This window comes from Anas acuta, chromosome 3 (assembly GCF_963932015.1).
Source record: "Anas acuta chromosome 3, bAnaAcu1.1, whole genome shotgun sequence".
Classification (NCBI taxonomy): domain Eukaryota; kingdom Metazoa; phylum Chordata; class Aves; order Anseriformes; family Anatidae; genus Anas; species Anas acuta.
Genome location: NC_088981.1, coordinates 102,096,531 through 102,110,056, shown reverse-complemented (window position 1 = coordinate 102,110,056; position 13,526 = coordinate 102,096,531). Strand labels below are relative to the sequence as shown.

General features: G+C 45.3%; 1 long non-coding RNA gene across 2 annotated transcripts; it reads left to right on the top strand.

Annotated features, from left to right (window-relative positions):
* Nucleotides 1-5,749: 5,749 nt before the first annotated feature.
* Nucleotides 5,750-13,190, top strand: LOC137854726 (uncharacterized). Of its 2 annotated transcripts, none has more exons than XR_011095363.1 (3): nt 5,750-6,255; nt 11,649-11,754; nt 12,529-13,190. It is a non-coding gene; the product is annotated as an uncharacterized lncRNA (long non-coding RNA). The 2 variants fall into 2 exon arrangements; XR_011095362.1 differs by lacking the exon at nt 5,750-6,255 and adding an exon at nt 9,029-11,006.
* The last annotated feature ends 336 nt before the right edge of the window (nt 13,191-13,526 follow it).

Sequence of the window (13,526 nt, the reverse complement as noted above, 5' to 3'; positions counted from 1 at the left end):
TAGCTTTCATTTTGTCAGAAAATCTGCCACTGGGGATTTTCAGTGATAGAGTAATATGTTACTTAGGGATTTAAGGAAGCATTTAAAAGACATGATTACCTCGCCTTTTTCCTCTATTCAAAAAAAAAAAAAAAAAAAAAAGTAATTATTGCTCATTTGCAAATGCAAAAAAGAGAAACATTAAAAAAAAAAAAAAAAAGGTACTCTTGAGAAGGCATGCAGATGAAAACTGACTTCCTATGAGCCAGGCTGTGTCACAGGACTAGTAACAGCATAAACAGATCTTAAACAGTTTCTCCAGTGTTTCGGACACAGATTGCTCACATGAGACACTAGACGTTCCTCGTGTTCCCCTACCATGGTGACTCTATTCCACAGCATGTGACGAACAGACAAATATCAAAGATAGCAAAATATCAGGGCCTGACTGATCCTCAGGTGGCTGAATTGTCTTAACATTAAGAAGGAAAAAGAAACTTGTGAGCCAGAGCCAGTAGCAGAGCATAGAAAGGGAAGTAATTTCAGGAACAGAAATATCTGTAAAGGTTAATCTCCAGTTATCTTGCCTCTGACTTCATCATCATCTGGTAGCAACAGACTTTGTGAGCTAAATAGAGCCAGGTTAGTTCAGTACTTAAATAAAAGAGCCTGGAGGTGCTTGTCTTGGTGGTGTTAAATAGCGATCTTCTATCTTACCCAAGCAAGCAGATACTTTTACATCTTGCATCACTGCATTATCTGAGCCTTTCTTGCATATCTGCGTTTAAGCCTGCCAGGCTGATTGGTTGGGGTTATTGCCTGAGGTTTTCCAAAGCTAATTTTACTTTTAATAGTATTTATTTTCTCCAACAAAGCTCTGCATGCTCACATGCTCCATCTCATTTTAAGTGAGGTCAGAATTTCTTTAAACAGTAATTGTTCAAATAGGAAGAATACCCTTCAAGTCCTGTAAGAGTATTGTTTATAAATATTTGTGCTTTGCAACTCTGTAAATGAAAATTACCAAAGCAGAACAAGGATTTATTTTCAGTTTTCTTTAATCTCAAAGTTATGCTTTGTACTTTATGACATAAGATTGACCCTCATGGGGCTGGATCCAGAGTGAATTCATACCTCACTCAAACTCAAATTGTACGTTGTGCAGGGTGTTTGGTCAGGAAGTTTTAGCCAGTATATTTCAAATAATTCATACTCGTAGTGCTTAGTCTCAGTGAAATCCTGAGTTACTCTGGTAGGCTTCCCTTCCCTTCCCTTCCCTTCCCTTCCCTTCCCTTCCCTTCCCTTCCCTTCCCTTCCCTTCCCTTCCCTTCCCTTCCCTTCCCTTCCCTTCCCTTCCCTTCCCTTCCCTTCCCTTCCCTTCCCTTCCCTTCCCTTCCCTTCCCTTCCCTTCCCTTCCCTTCCCTTCCCTTCCCTTCCCTTCCCTTCCCTTCCCTTCCCTTCCCTTCCCTTCCCTTCCCTTCCCTTCCCTTCCCTTCCCTTCCCTTCCCTTCCCTTCCCTTCCCTTCCCTTCCCTTCCCTTCCCTTCCCTTCCCTTCCCTTCCCTTCCCTTCCCTTCCCTTCCCTTCCCTTCCCTTCCCTTCCCTTCCCTTCCCTTCCCTCTTCTTAATATAAACCCTCTTCTTAAATATTTTTTGTTGTTTTGTAACATAAATTACCACATATATATTAATAAAAAAGAGCTAAAATGAGAATTAACTTGTACAGACTACCTGACTCTTCTCCAACAGGTAGACAAAAGTTTGTAATAGTTGCATCAGTTGACATGCTAGGAAACAGAAGCTCTCTGTTTTGGAAGCCAGTATTGGCAGTAGTGGTGTGACCTTTTCCTCCCCCAGGGTGTTGCCTTGCCAGATCCTACAACACCAGAATGAGAGGGCTTGTAACAGGGTCCTGCAGTTCACTTGCCAGTCCTGCTTAGGCTTTGGATTTGCTATGGAGGTTGGTCACAAAGTCACAGCCTGCTGTAGAGGTAGCAATACTAGGGCACAGGTAGGAGCTAGCCTTTGTGCAGTGCATTTGGCAGACAAACAGTTAAATTATGAAGTTATTATTATGGATTTTAGTCCATAATAATCTCGGCTACATTTAAGTTTGTCAGCCCATCCTGAAAAGTGCATCAGTCCATCTCTAACCTTGGGTTCACTGAAGACATTGGAGTTCAACATGTAGGTTAAAGTGAAAATTGCATTCAATATTGGTTTTTGTACAGACTAATTTGTTGGCTGGAAAGCATTAAAGCTAAAGAGCAGGCAGAAGAGCTAGTGGAAGCGCTGTGGCAAGTCACTGTAAACTCCTAAATCCCTGGTGGAGAGTCTACCTCCAATTGTTGTTACTTCTCTTACACTCAGATCGATTGTAATTTCTTAGGGGAGAGGCATCATTGTTTTGTTCTGAGTTGTATCCACGCTTGATCCATTGTTGTGGCTCCTGGGCTCACTGTAAGGATACTGGTGGATCAACTTCACTTTGGCAAGTGACCTGCGGAGGCCAGGCCTGGCTGCTGCTTTTTGGGTGAGCCATGGGATCAACCCTGCTACCCTCCTTATGGAGGTACTGGAGTAAGAGCCAGTCTGCCAGCCGGTTCTCCCAGCTGGCTGGGTTTCATTGCCCTGCTCTTAATGTCATCCAGCAGTACATCCAGGGAACGCTAACACACAACTTAACATCCTAGGTGATTTTTCACCCTCATAGTAGGGTCAGCATCCTTCAGATACTCAGCCTACCGCTGCTTCTCCCTTCCCTCCCCCCAGCTGTCCTCCAGCCAGGTTATACATATTTTTTCAATCCCAGTTGTTCATGGTCTCTGAGCACAAGGCTTAAGCGGCGAGCCACGGCTGCCAGCGCTGCGAGACACCCCAAAGGGAGCTTGGCCGCGGCCCTGCCTGTTTTCACACCTCCCCGCAGATGGAGGCCCCGGGCCCGCTCCCCTCCGCGGCGCCCCCGCCGCCGGCGCCCTGCCTGCCCCGGGCCTCTGCTGTCAGAACGACTTTGGCAACTGCCCCTGCTCCATTGCGTCACCCCGCACGTCTCCCAGGTGGCTGCAGCTTTCGAGCCCGCCTATCTGCCTGCCCCACGTTGTTTTTGGGCTGGGAATGTGTTTTTGTGGCGTTACAGTAAAGGGAGGTTTGGGGTGTCAGGGTGAAGTGAGCGCGAGATCTGCTTGAGTGCTTCAGGTGCTCCACAAGCAGCTCTGACGCCATTGAGGAGATGTCCAGCATCCCCTCCTGTGACTTATATAGGGTTTAGGGCAGGTATATAGGGTTGGTGGACAGCAGGGACATACGGTGATGTGGGATTAGCGAGGAGCAGACGGACAGCAGCACAGGGCCGGGCAGGGGAGCCCGCACGTGGGACGGCTGAGCTGCAGAGGCAGCTGGCACCAGAGCGCCAGTACAGAGGAGAAACAGATGGCCACACAAGCCCTTACACATGCCTTCCTGGTGGGCCTGCTGGGGGCTGGTCTGTGCCCCTTGTTCCCCAAACAAAAATAAATCTTCCCCCTTTTTGCGTGTGAAGAATTCACGCGGCTCACTGAGGTTTGCTACCATAAACATTGTCTCTCAGTCCTCACCCAGGTACATCTCGGCTGCTTGAGGGTGACACAGGATCAGCCCCCTCTGTGCCTTTGCCATGCTGTTGTGACATGGTCACAGGGCCCTTTCCTTCCCTCGCAGCTGCAAGTCTGCATCTGAAAAGGCAGAAAAAGGACAAAAGGAGGAGAAATACACATTATGTAAGATCCCCAGAAAACAGTTCCAGGACTGGCCTTGATACCAAGGGGAGCGTGCAACAGCTCGAAGATGTACAAAAGTTAACATGACAGGCCGCTGAGCAAAATTCACTTCAGAGGTGTTGTGTATCTCCGAGGTACAAGCAATATGATGTGATGTGGCAGTTGCTGTGGAAACCTTTTGGCTGTGTAGCGCAGAGCAGAACCCAGCGCAGAAGGTAAGTGACGCCCAGGTAGGATCTAGGTCCATAAGGTGAGGTTCCAGCATTCAGCATCCCCTCTCTGCTGCTGTTTCTTTCTTGCGGGCTTGCATTATGCAGCTCTGTCTATCCTCTGTTACTACATAGCCACCACGGGGATGAGGTTTGGAAAAAGCACAGAACATTTCTCGTAGTGCAGATGTTTTCAATGAATTCACCCTTCAGAACTGAAAGCAAAGGAGGCCTGGAAGGGGAAGAGCGTTTGTAGCAAAAAAATATTCAGTTCATCCATATGTAAACCCAACGTGATCCTGCAAGACGCTGAGAGCACCCCCTGTGAAGTGACAAGCGCCCTCAGTCTCCACTGAGGTTCTGCCGAAGGCAGTGGGAACGTCTGCAGGGCAATTGCTTTTTGGCTTCATAAATTAGCCTTTGTGGCTGAACTCTGGCTTCTACAGTACAAACACTTCAGTATCTCTTTGTAGGCTTGTCTGATGAAAAGAGAAAACATTCAGTGTCTCGCCAGATCACGGCTTGGATTTTGAAATATTTTTGCAGGTTAAAATCAGAATGCACATGCATGGGTTTGTTTTCAGGACTGCCATGCACTTGTAGCTTGCAGAGTTAGGTGCAGGTTTTAGGTGATTTGAGTGTCCAGAAATCAGTCTTAGAACTTTTTTTTTTTCTTTTTTCTTCCAGATACTATCCTTTCTGCTTTTGTCTCTGTCTCCTCTGCTGCTGTTTTGTAATTTAGGTATGAAACTGTACTATTTAAACCATTTATCATACCATTTGTTTGGGAAATAGTACAAAATCTGCTCCATCTATCCAATTTAGGGGTTTACATTGCTGCTCAGCAGGGCAGAATCTGAGAGAGATCCATGTAAATCAATCAACGGTAGTGAAATCAAGTGGAAAGCTGTGAATGTCACTGAAAATAAGGCCCCGTTTCCTCCACCATGGATCTAACTCAGCCAGAGACCTGGAGTCTTACCCTGTCTCACCCATGTAAAGCCTTTGGGTGCAAATTTCCCCTCTAACATTTTCCAAAAGAAACCCCAGGACCCAATCCCCACAACTATCACATCTTAGGGAACTTGTAGAGATGGACAATTTGTATGAGGACCCTTGCCTCTGCAGTATCTCAAATGCTAATGTGATTCTAACAGGTAACATTGGTTGCAATCCTACGAGAATAGGCTTTTTAATAGTCTTATGAGAATAGGCTTTCTACAGTTAAAATATTTCTGTAGATATTAAAAAAGGTGCCTCTGTATATACAAAAAACATGGGTATTGTTATTATGTCTATGCATCTATGCTTCTGATGCCCTCCCTCTTTGTCCCCACATCTGTTTCCAAGAATGTCATACCTGGAAAGAATCATTTTAAATTAATTCAATTTGTTTCAAAGCAGCCTAAGCTGCATCCCTCACAAGGGCCACTCAATCATATTACTGCTCCTGTGAAACTCTTAATGGGACACAAAACAAGTAAAAGTAGATTCAGGTGATCTCACATATTAAACATACTAATTAAATCTGGCAGCAAAATCACTTTGTGAATTTCCTTTAATCCTGTTTTTAAATTAGGCCATATGTATTTTGGCTCCAGTTTTCACGTGCTCTATTTTGTATGAACTTCCTTTTAACCATGTCCTGTGGCCAATTCACATCCAATTGTTTGAAAATTGGTCTTAGGTGATAACCCTGAATGATTAAATATGAAGCTAATTCTGCTTTCAAATCCACCTGTTCCTTTGAAAAGCACAGTAAATGTCCCCCAGAGGAGGGAGGTTCAAAGCTGCACTGATCTGACTGTGTCTATTGAAAACCCAAATGTTATGATCTCTGTGTTATATGAGATACTATCCCTAAAGTAAAACTAGCTTTAGGGAAGTGGGGATACTTGCTTTAAATCAGTAGTACTTTTCACATTGCCACTTTTATAATCTTACCTGTGGGACAATATGAGCTTATTTATATAGTTTTGCAGTGACAGGCTGATTAACAGGAGCTTCTTCTTAAAAGTCCTTTTCCGTACAGTTTTTGTATTTAACCTATGCTGTAGAAAGTTGAGCATGCAGTTCACGGAGGTCTGCATTGTTAGCCAAAATGTTAGCAGTCAGTATCTACTTGGATAAATAATCTGCTGATCTGCTGCGCATATTTTAACTTCAGGAAGCCAAAACTCCAGATGGCTCCTCTGGCACCCAGGATATATGGTGGCACCTGAATGGACGCTCTTTTAGGGGATAGGAGCAAATTCCCTGGTACTGCTGGGACCTACGATACTGGTGATGCTTTGATCTCTCACTCTTCCTGTGGTATGCTTTGGTTTTTAACTATTTTGTTTTTGTATCCTAGGAGTTTTAGTTTGTTCTCAGGTTGATAGAAACGTTTTGTGGTCTGTGCTGTAGTGTGTCTTTGTGCATTATGGAGAAAGTGTTCAGAGGCTGTTCTCAGCAAAACATCTGTTGATGTGATCTTGGAGGGACTGGATTTGGTGACCCAGGGAGTCCCTTTCCTCTTCATTCTATACTTCACTCCTGATTGCACCAGTGGCATGAAATATGCAATAAATAATAGAATCTATAGCAGCTCTGCTTTCACATAATAGAAATGGCAGCAAAATTCTTTCCTGGAGCAGCTTTCCGGAGCATCTGAGCCAACCATTCAGCTGGTGTAACCTGTTATAGCTCTGTCAAATTGCACAGGACTCCATCAATTTACTGCAGCAGCAGATTTGGCCACCCTCGTTCCATCAGGAATTGGTGGACAAGAAATTTACATATATAGGCACACACACAGACGTGCGCATCCAGGTTACAAACCAACACGTACTCAGAGCTCTTGTTTTTTTTTCTGGGGAGAAAGTCTGCTCTGTTAGAGCAAGTCTGTGTCAGCACAGTTCCCTTGATCTCTGTGCTGCTAGTGACTCTTGCACTGGTGAGTAACCTCCAAGAGCAAGAAAAAGCTGGCAGGGATACACGTGTTTGTGGACATGCACTCATGCACATAGCACACAGAAAAGAAGGGGTACTGTAGAATAAACGTCCTATCTGCAGAGGTGTGAGGTAGTCGCATTACTCAGGAGTGTGCCGAAATGATTGATGCTAAAAATGTTATACTGCTGCACTCCACACAGTGTGCATTAAAGAAAAGCTAATGCAGGGCATATTAAATTTTATTGAGAGTGGGTTTTGCAACTCTTTAAGAGGCCATGTGCCATGCTTCCTTTTTTTAGGATCCGACTACCAAAATTAAAACCAATAAATCTTTCTAAAAATAACCTGAGAAAAACTTTCCCTCATGTGAAAATGAGGCACGTTAACGTCCTCATGTGCCTTGATTTTCCAGAAGAAAAAAAAAAAAGTAGCACCTTGCTGGAAAGAGCTGTATATTCCCTTTGCATAACACCAAGCTCCGTTTTGCCAGTGGTGCAAGACTGGATGTGACTAATTCTGGGGTTCGGGCCAGTAATGCCCATGGGGAGAGGAGGAGGCTCTCCACTAATGGAGACAAAAGACCCTGACTGTGACAGGCTGCCTGAAGAAGAACAGGATTTGGATCACTAAGTCTGATGAAGATGGAGCTGTGGGAAGGTGAAGTGTTTAAAAGTCAATCAGATACAAATTTATTGCATGGATTTTAATGAAGAATGTGTGCTTTGCGGGCATGGCTATGCACATACCCACTGTTTGCATTCAGTGAGCAAAGACACATGTAAAAAATGTTTGCATAACACGAATGGGAAGTAGGTAGGGTGGTTCTTTCTCACAGTCAGGCTCTTTCTGTTTATATATATATATATATCAAATTTACATTTATTGCAAAATATTGTGTACCCAGATTGTGCCATACGTTAGACTTGGTATTTCGCTATTGTATGTTGAATTATTGGAGTGAGATGAGAGAGAGGCAGTAAAAGTGAGTAGGGTCCTGGGGAGGTGATCATTTCCCACTAAAGGGGAATATAGTTTGCACAGGCAACAAGGAAAGAGATTATTTTAGGAGACTTTCTTCTCTGCATACTTGAACGCAGAAACAGAAGTGCTATTCAGATCTTTTAAGATTGTACCTTTGTGCCTTCCTCTGCATCTAGAAAGTGCCTTGCCCAATTTGTGCAACTGCTGTTTGCACAGAGGAACAGTAACTGGCCCTGTATGGATTTGTCCAGGGAGATCAGCAAGTGGTGACAGCGGAGGGAAGCTCCCTTCCTGCAGCTAGGTAGAACCAAAACGTGAAAAAAATGGGTGGAAATCACAGCCCTGTATAAACTCAGATAGCTTTCCTATCTCTTAAAACCTCTGAGGCTAGATTTCGGAGACTGTCTCCTGATGCAGTTGGGGGATATGTGGGATAAGTACTACAAGTGCAAGCAGGAAGCTTAATACTTTCTGGAACGGTTATGACTGAGGGCTACAGAGACACCGTGACAATCTTTTCTTCCCTCAGCCCACTCTGCCCAAACGAGGCAGTAATAACTAATCTCCATCTAAAGCATCTCTAGTTATAGCTGTTATTGTATTGGCAGTAAGTGCATAACAAGCCGGTGCTATACTGATGGTTTTGTGCTGATAAAAAACCCAGTCAAGCCAAACGCAGAAAATTGTTTTTTAAAATGTGCTCTGAAATGCTTTCTTGCAGCATTAAAACAGTTTACGGCAGATTCTGAAAACAAAGTGCAAGATGTAGATATCCCGTGTTTGCTTTTAAAGACCTAGAAAAAGCTGTGCTTTCTAAACATGCATTCAGCAGAGGCCCAAATTTGCTGTTGCGCAGTCACACGCAATTCCAGCGGAGCAAATGGGGCTGGACCCACTTGCACCGTCGGGTGGTGCAGTCTCCAGCTAACCCTGATGTATCCGTCTGGCGTCAGCGGGCCCTTTGCCACTGACTCCACCATGAGCTAGAGCCAGGCCTCCCCTGGGGCCAGGGCTTCTCAGGGATTTCTTTTGTTCATCTGAGCCACTTCTGCCCATTTCAAAAACTGTGGCCAATTAGCTGTAAAAACAGATGTGCCTGTGATATTTCTCTTCCTCTAAAGGTTACCGCCTAGATCGCGCTTGGTGCTTGCATGGCAGAAAGGCGGGAGGAGGGGGAGAGGGGAAGGAGCAAGAAACCTTTGCTGATGCATTTGTGCATCTACTGAAGGAGGAAACAGGTTTTGTTCAGTAACAACCCTTGCAGCACAGAGGATAAGAGGAATGGCAAGGTGCTCTTTTTGTCCCCCCATCCCTATACCCTAGGGAAACAGGCACAGAAAGTGATGTAGCCCCGTGCTTTTCACTTTGACACACTCCCCTCACTGCTGGGAGCTTTGGGGGTCAACCTAAGCCTTGAGAAGCGAAAATACATCCCAGCAGGGTTCCCTGGTGTGCATGGGGAAGGGATCTCCGTGCTGGCTGTTGAGAGGGCCGCTGGGGATGAGCATCTATGAGGTGAAGCTAGCTGTCACTCCTTGGGGAAGCTGGCCTCGTGGTGCCTCGGGGCAGGCTGTCCATCCTCTGCTGTCACCGCCTCTCCTGCTCTGTGTGTGGCATCAAGGCAGCCGCGGGATGTAACCGTAGACTCGGGCTATTTAAGGCTGCCACTACTGCTGGCGAACACGTACAGCAGGTGACTCATGGAGGAGAAGAGATCATTTTTTTTAAATGCAGCTTTTCAGGCTCAGGCTTTTGCACCACAGTGGACAGGGAGTGCTGTTGAACTAGAAAAGCCGCTCTCAGAAAAAGTTTCCTCATTTCACTTTACAGCATGGAAAAAAAAAAGATCGTTCTCTTACATGAAATGTGATACAAAGGCCAGAATGCTCCTGACAGGGCTGGTGGGATCACTGGGCAGCAAAGTCTGATGTGAGCGAGGAGCATCAGGCACTTCCACGCTGCGAGGGCTGATGAAGCCTCGGACCCCCTCCTGACTGCAGATCTTCACAGCAGCATTCCTTGTGTGACAGGCTTTTTCACATTTCCCCATTCAGCTGATTGTGGGTGCTGTGCTATTTTAAACCCACATGGAAGTATGTTTTCAGGACCATCTGCTACCGGCCCTAACCCAGATGATACAGTTAGAGCCTGCCCACAGCATCCTCCCCTCCTTCAGGCGGTTCCAGGAACAAGCGGTGAGTCAGTCCCGCAGCTGAACTCATATTTAGCTAACCCTGATATCCTGCGTGTCGGAGGGAAAGGCACAACGGCCTTCCCAGGTGCAAAGCCTTGTTGTTTCCATGAGTTAGAGGACCCAGCTTGGAATTTAAAAAAAAAAGAAAAAAAAGAAAAAAAGAAAAAAGAAAAAAAAAAACAACAGAAAAACAAACCAAAACTGAAGCGATGTCACATCAGTGCATCTGTGGCTCTCCCTCATGCTGAAATGATACTTGGCATGAGCAGGGCTCCTTTTTTCCTCAGAGGATGAGGATGAGAGTGGGCCTCTCCTGGAGTGGTCTGAAAGCCAGTGCCTCCCATCGGGGTCATCAGGCAAATGTTGTTAAACACACGTCTGTAAGTCTGGATGAGGCTCTTCCTTCACATGAAGGGCTCCCGAACCTCAAATAAGGTTTCATCCAATGAATTGTCTAAAATAGCCTCCCGCAGAGCTCTGTGACTAAAGGCCTGTGTTTATAAGCCATTATTTAGTATATTTTAATCTTGTGCTCTTTGTTCCCTCTGTGTTCTAGCAGCAGCTTTCTGGTCATCCACTCATTTGGCAAAACTGGCAAAACGTGTCCTCTCCTTTGGACTGCTGCTGTCGTCACGCTTCTCCTGGATGCACTTAGCATGCTGTACTGCTTGCCACCCAGCAGGTTAATGACCCATAATTATCTTCCCCATATAATGAGGAAAGCTCAATATCTCCGCAGCGGACACACTAGCATGCAGCCCAGGCAAAGTGTTTCAATGTTAAACGATACCTGAGGCCCTGCCCTGTTCCCACTGAAGTCGACAGTGAATTCATGGACTCTGCCGAGCTGTGGATTTCCTAACTCTGCGGCACAAAGAAAAACGCTTGCTGAAGCCTCTGGCAACATTACCTGCAAAACGAGCGTGTGCAAATTCAGTTTTATTTAGGCTACGCAGTGAGTATCCTGTTTTGATCCATGCTGATTTAAATCGAGCGTTGTGAACCTCGTTATTTAGTGCTGCTCACATGAGGCTGAATTTGCTACAGTACCCTTGAGACAGGCAGGCTTTATCCTGCCGAACAGAAACATCCGCAGCTGTACCACACTGCTGCAGGCTCCTTGGAGTTACTTCATCGCCGACTGACAGCTGTGTCCCCTGACCATTATCTGGTGGCCACATACTTCAATAGCGGACTGTATGTACTGTATGCACTAGACTACAGTGTGACCTGACAGCTCGGCTTCCTCTCCCAGAGTATATCTTCTGCTACTCTTTAGCATCCTACAGTTTATCTGTGGTCAGCTTTCTTACCCATTTCCTGCCAGCTGCTACTGGTCTTTTAGTCAGCTCCGCCAGGCATGCAGGCACTGGTGAGCTTTCTGAGCCTGAAACCGCGTTATTTCTTGGATATAGGCACTACAATACAAGATTTTAAATGCAAGATTTAAACACAAGATTTCTTTGCACCTTGTGTAATGACAATTAAAAAAATGTCGCTCTAAGAAATATGCCTCCTGTTTATAATGCGTTATTCATTTTATTTCTTTTGATTTCTTTTTATGAGTTATTCATTTTAATTTCTTGCCTTGTTGCAGTGTTATGGCTGAGGCTTGACAAGCACAAAGCAGTTTCTCACAACAGTTATAACTCATTTTGTCAGCACAAGGAGCCCAGCACTTGGTATCCTTCTTTTCTCCCTTGGTGAGTTGTTCCACAGAGATGTTAAAGCAGCTCTTTGGTATTTTATAGGATGGTAACTCTTCTCTGTAAGCCTTTCGGAAAATTGCTGCTTCTCTGTGCTGTGGTGGAGGTGATGGAGACTGGAGTGCAATGCACACAGTGAACTCAGCTTGGAGGTGTTCCTGCTGCTGCAGCAAGGTGCAGAAACTGCCTGGCAGCTTCCACAGAGGGTTGGTGCTGAAGGATGCGTCCCTTGCTCTTGTTGCTCCTCTCGGATCATGTTCTAGGTTTATTCTTGGGGCTATTTTGGGAAGCATCTGCTCTGGGAGAAATCAAGGTTTTGGAGTTTGAGGCTGGGAAGTGAGCATTTTCTCTTTGACGGGCTTCCCCTGGGTGATGGCTCCTTTTCCCAGAAAGCCCCAGTCCGTCCCAAATGAGAGGGTTGTTTGATGGGGCAGAAATCAGCTCCCTGGGCTGTGGGCTCCAGCCTACTGAACAAAATGGCTTTGAAACAGTGGAAGGAGAAGAGCTCAAAGCCTTGCCCAGAGGCGGCTTCTTCTTTTAGTTTTCTTCTAAAGTAAAAAGGACTTTAAACCTTTATGAGGTTTATGAGTCAGCAAGTAATAGATCCTTATGCTGGGCAGTGTGAAACTTCCTGTGCCTCCTTGCATGCTCTTTGCTAAGACCTGACACACACACTTGGTAGCTGCTTCCCCTGTTAATAAGAGCAAGGAGGGCATGGATAAGAGCATGGATCAGGCCATGGTCATGACTATATCCCCTTCTACTCTGCAGGCTGACTGCATGCCTGGAAGCAGGAGCGCTTAGGTCAAAGTCTGAGGCAGACAACATGGAAAATCAAGAGGAAAAAGAAGTCATGCTCAAGTTCTCGAGTTCAGCACTGACCTTCTGGGGGATTGAACATTCATGGCAGTCTCTCACGTGAAATGTGAAGCAGAAATGTCTTCCTGCCATTCAAAGAGTAGGAGTGATTGCTTCCATCCTTTCCCTCTCATTCAGCATTTATTCTGAAACCTAATGATGGCAGCCGGGGAAGGGGGTTGAGTTCTTTTTCTGAAGCACCCTTTGGTAGAGCCTGTCAATCCCAGTGATCTGTTGAGGATGCACAGAAAGTTTGTCTCACCATCTTAGAGTTGTGAATATGATGTTTTTAACATTCATCGTTGCCTGCTCTTCTCCTGGTTACTTTAGAGGATGCAGCTAGGAAAAAAAAGCTTTATTTGTCCAACTGAATTCTACAGAATGCCTGTTAGATCTTTCTGTGTCTGCTGTGGGGCTCCTGGCATGCCTTGAGGGAGTTTTAGGTTTTAAGGATGGGAAGGGTTGTTGCAATCCTCTGGTCTGATCTCCTGCATAATGCAACCCATAAAAAAACACTGGAGCTCTTTTGTACCTGATGCGTTTGGCTTATTAAAACTCATGTTCCAAAGAATCCACTTGACCCAGTGATGTGGATCTGCCAGTATAACTATTTCTACCTCTATTATTTACCACTCCAGTATGTTTTTTTCAATCAGCTTTAATGGAAACAATTTTTTTTCTTTTATTTTCTCCAGATAATTGCTAAGGTTAGTGAGCAGCGCTGGGCTAAGACAAGTCTTCCGTGGGATCCCATTAGACATCTTCCGAAGATGGGGATGATTCAGTTAGGATTGCCTTTTTGAGCTCTGTTGGCTCACCATCTTTTAATCGATTTAGTATGAGGTACATTCGTTCTGGGTAGCGCTAATTATTTTAATCAGAGTGCCGCGTGGGACTGAGTTAAATGCCTC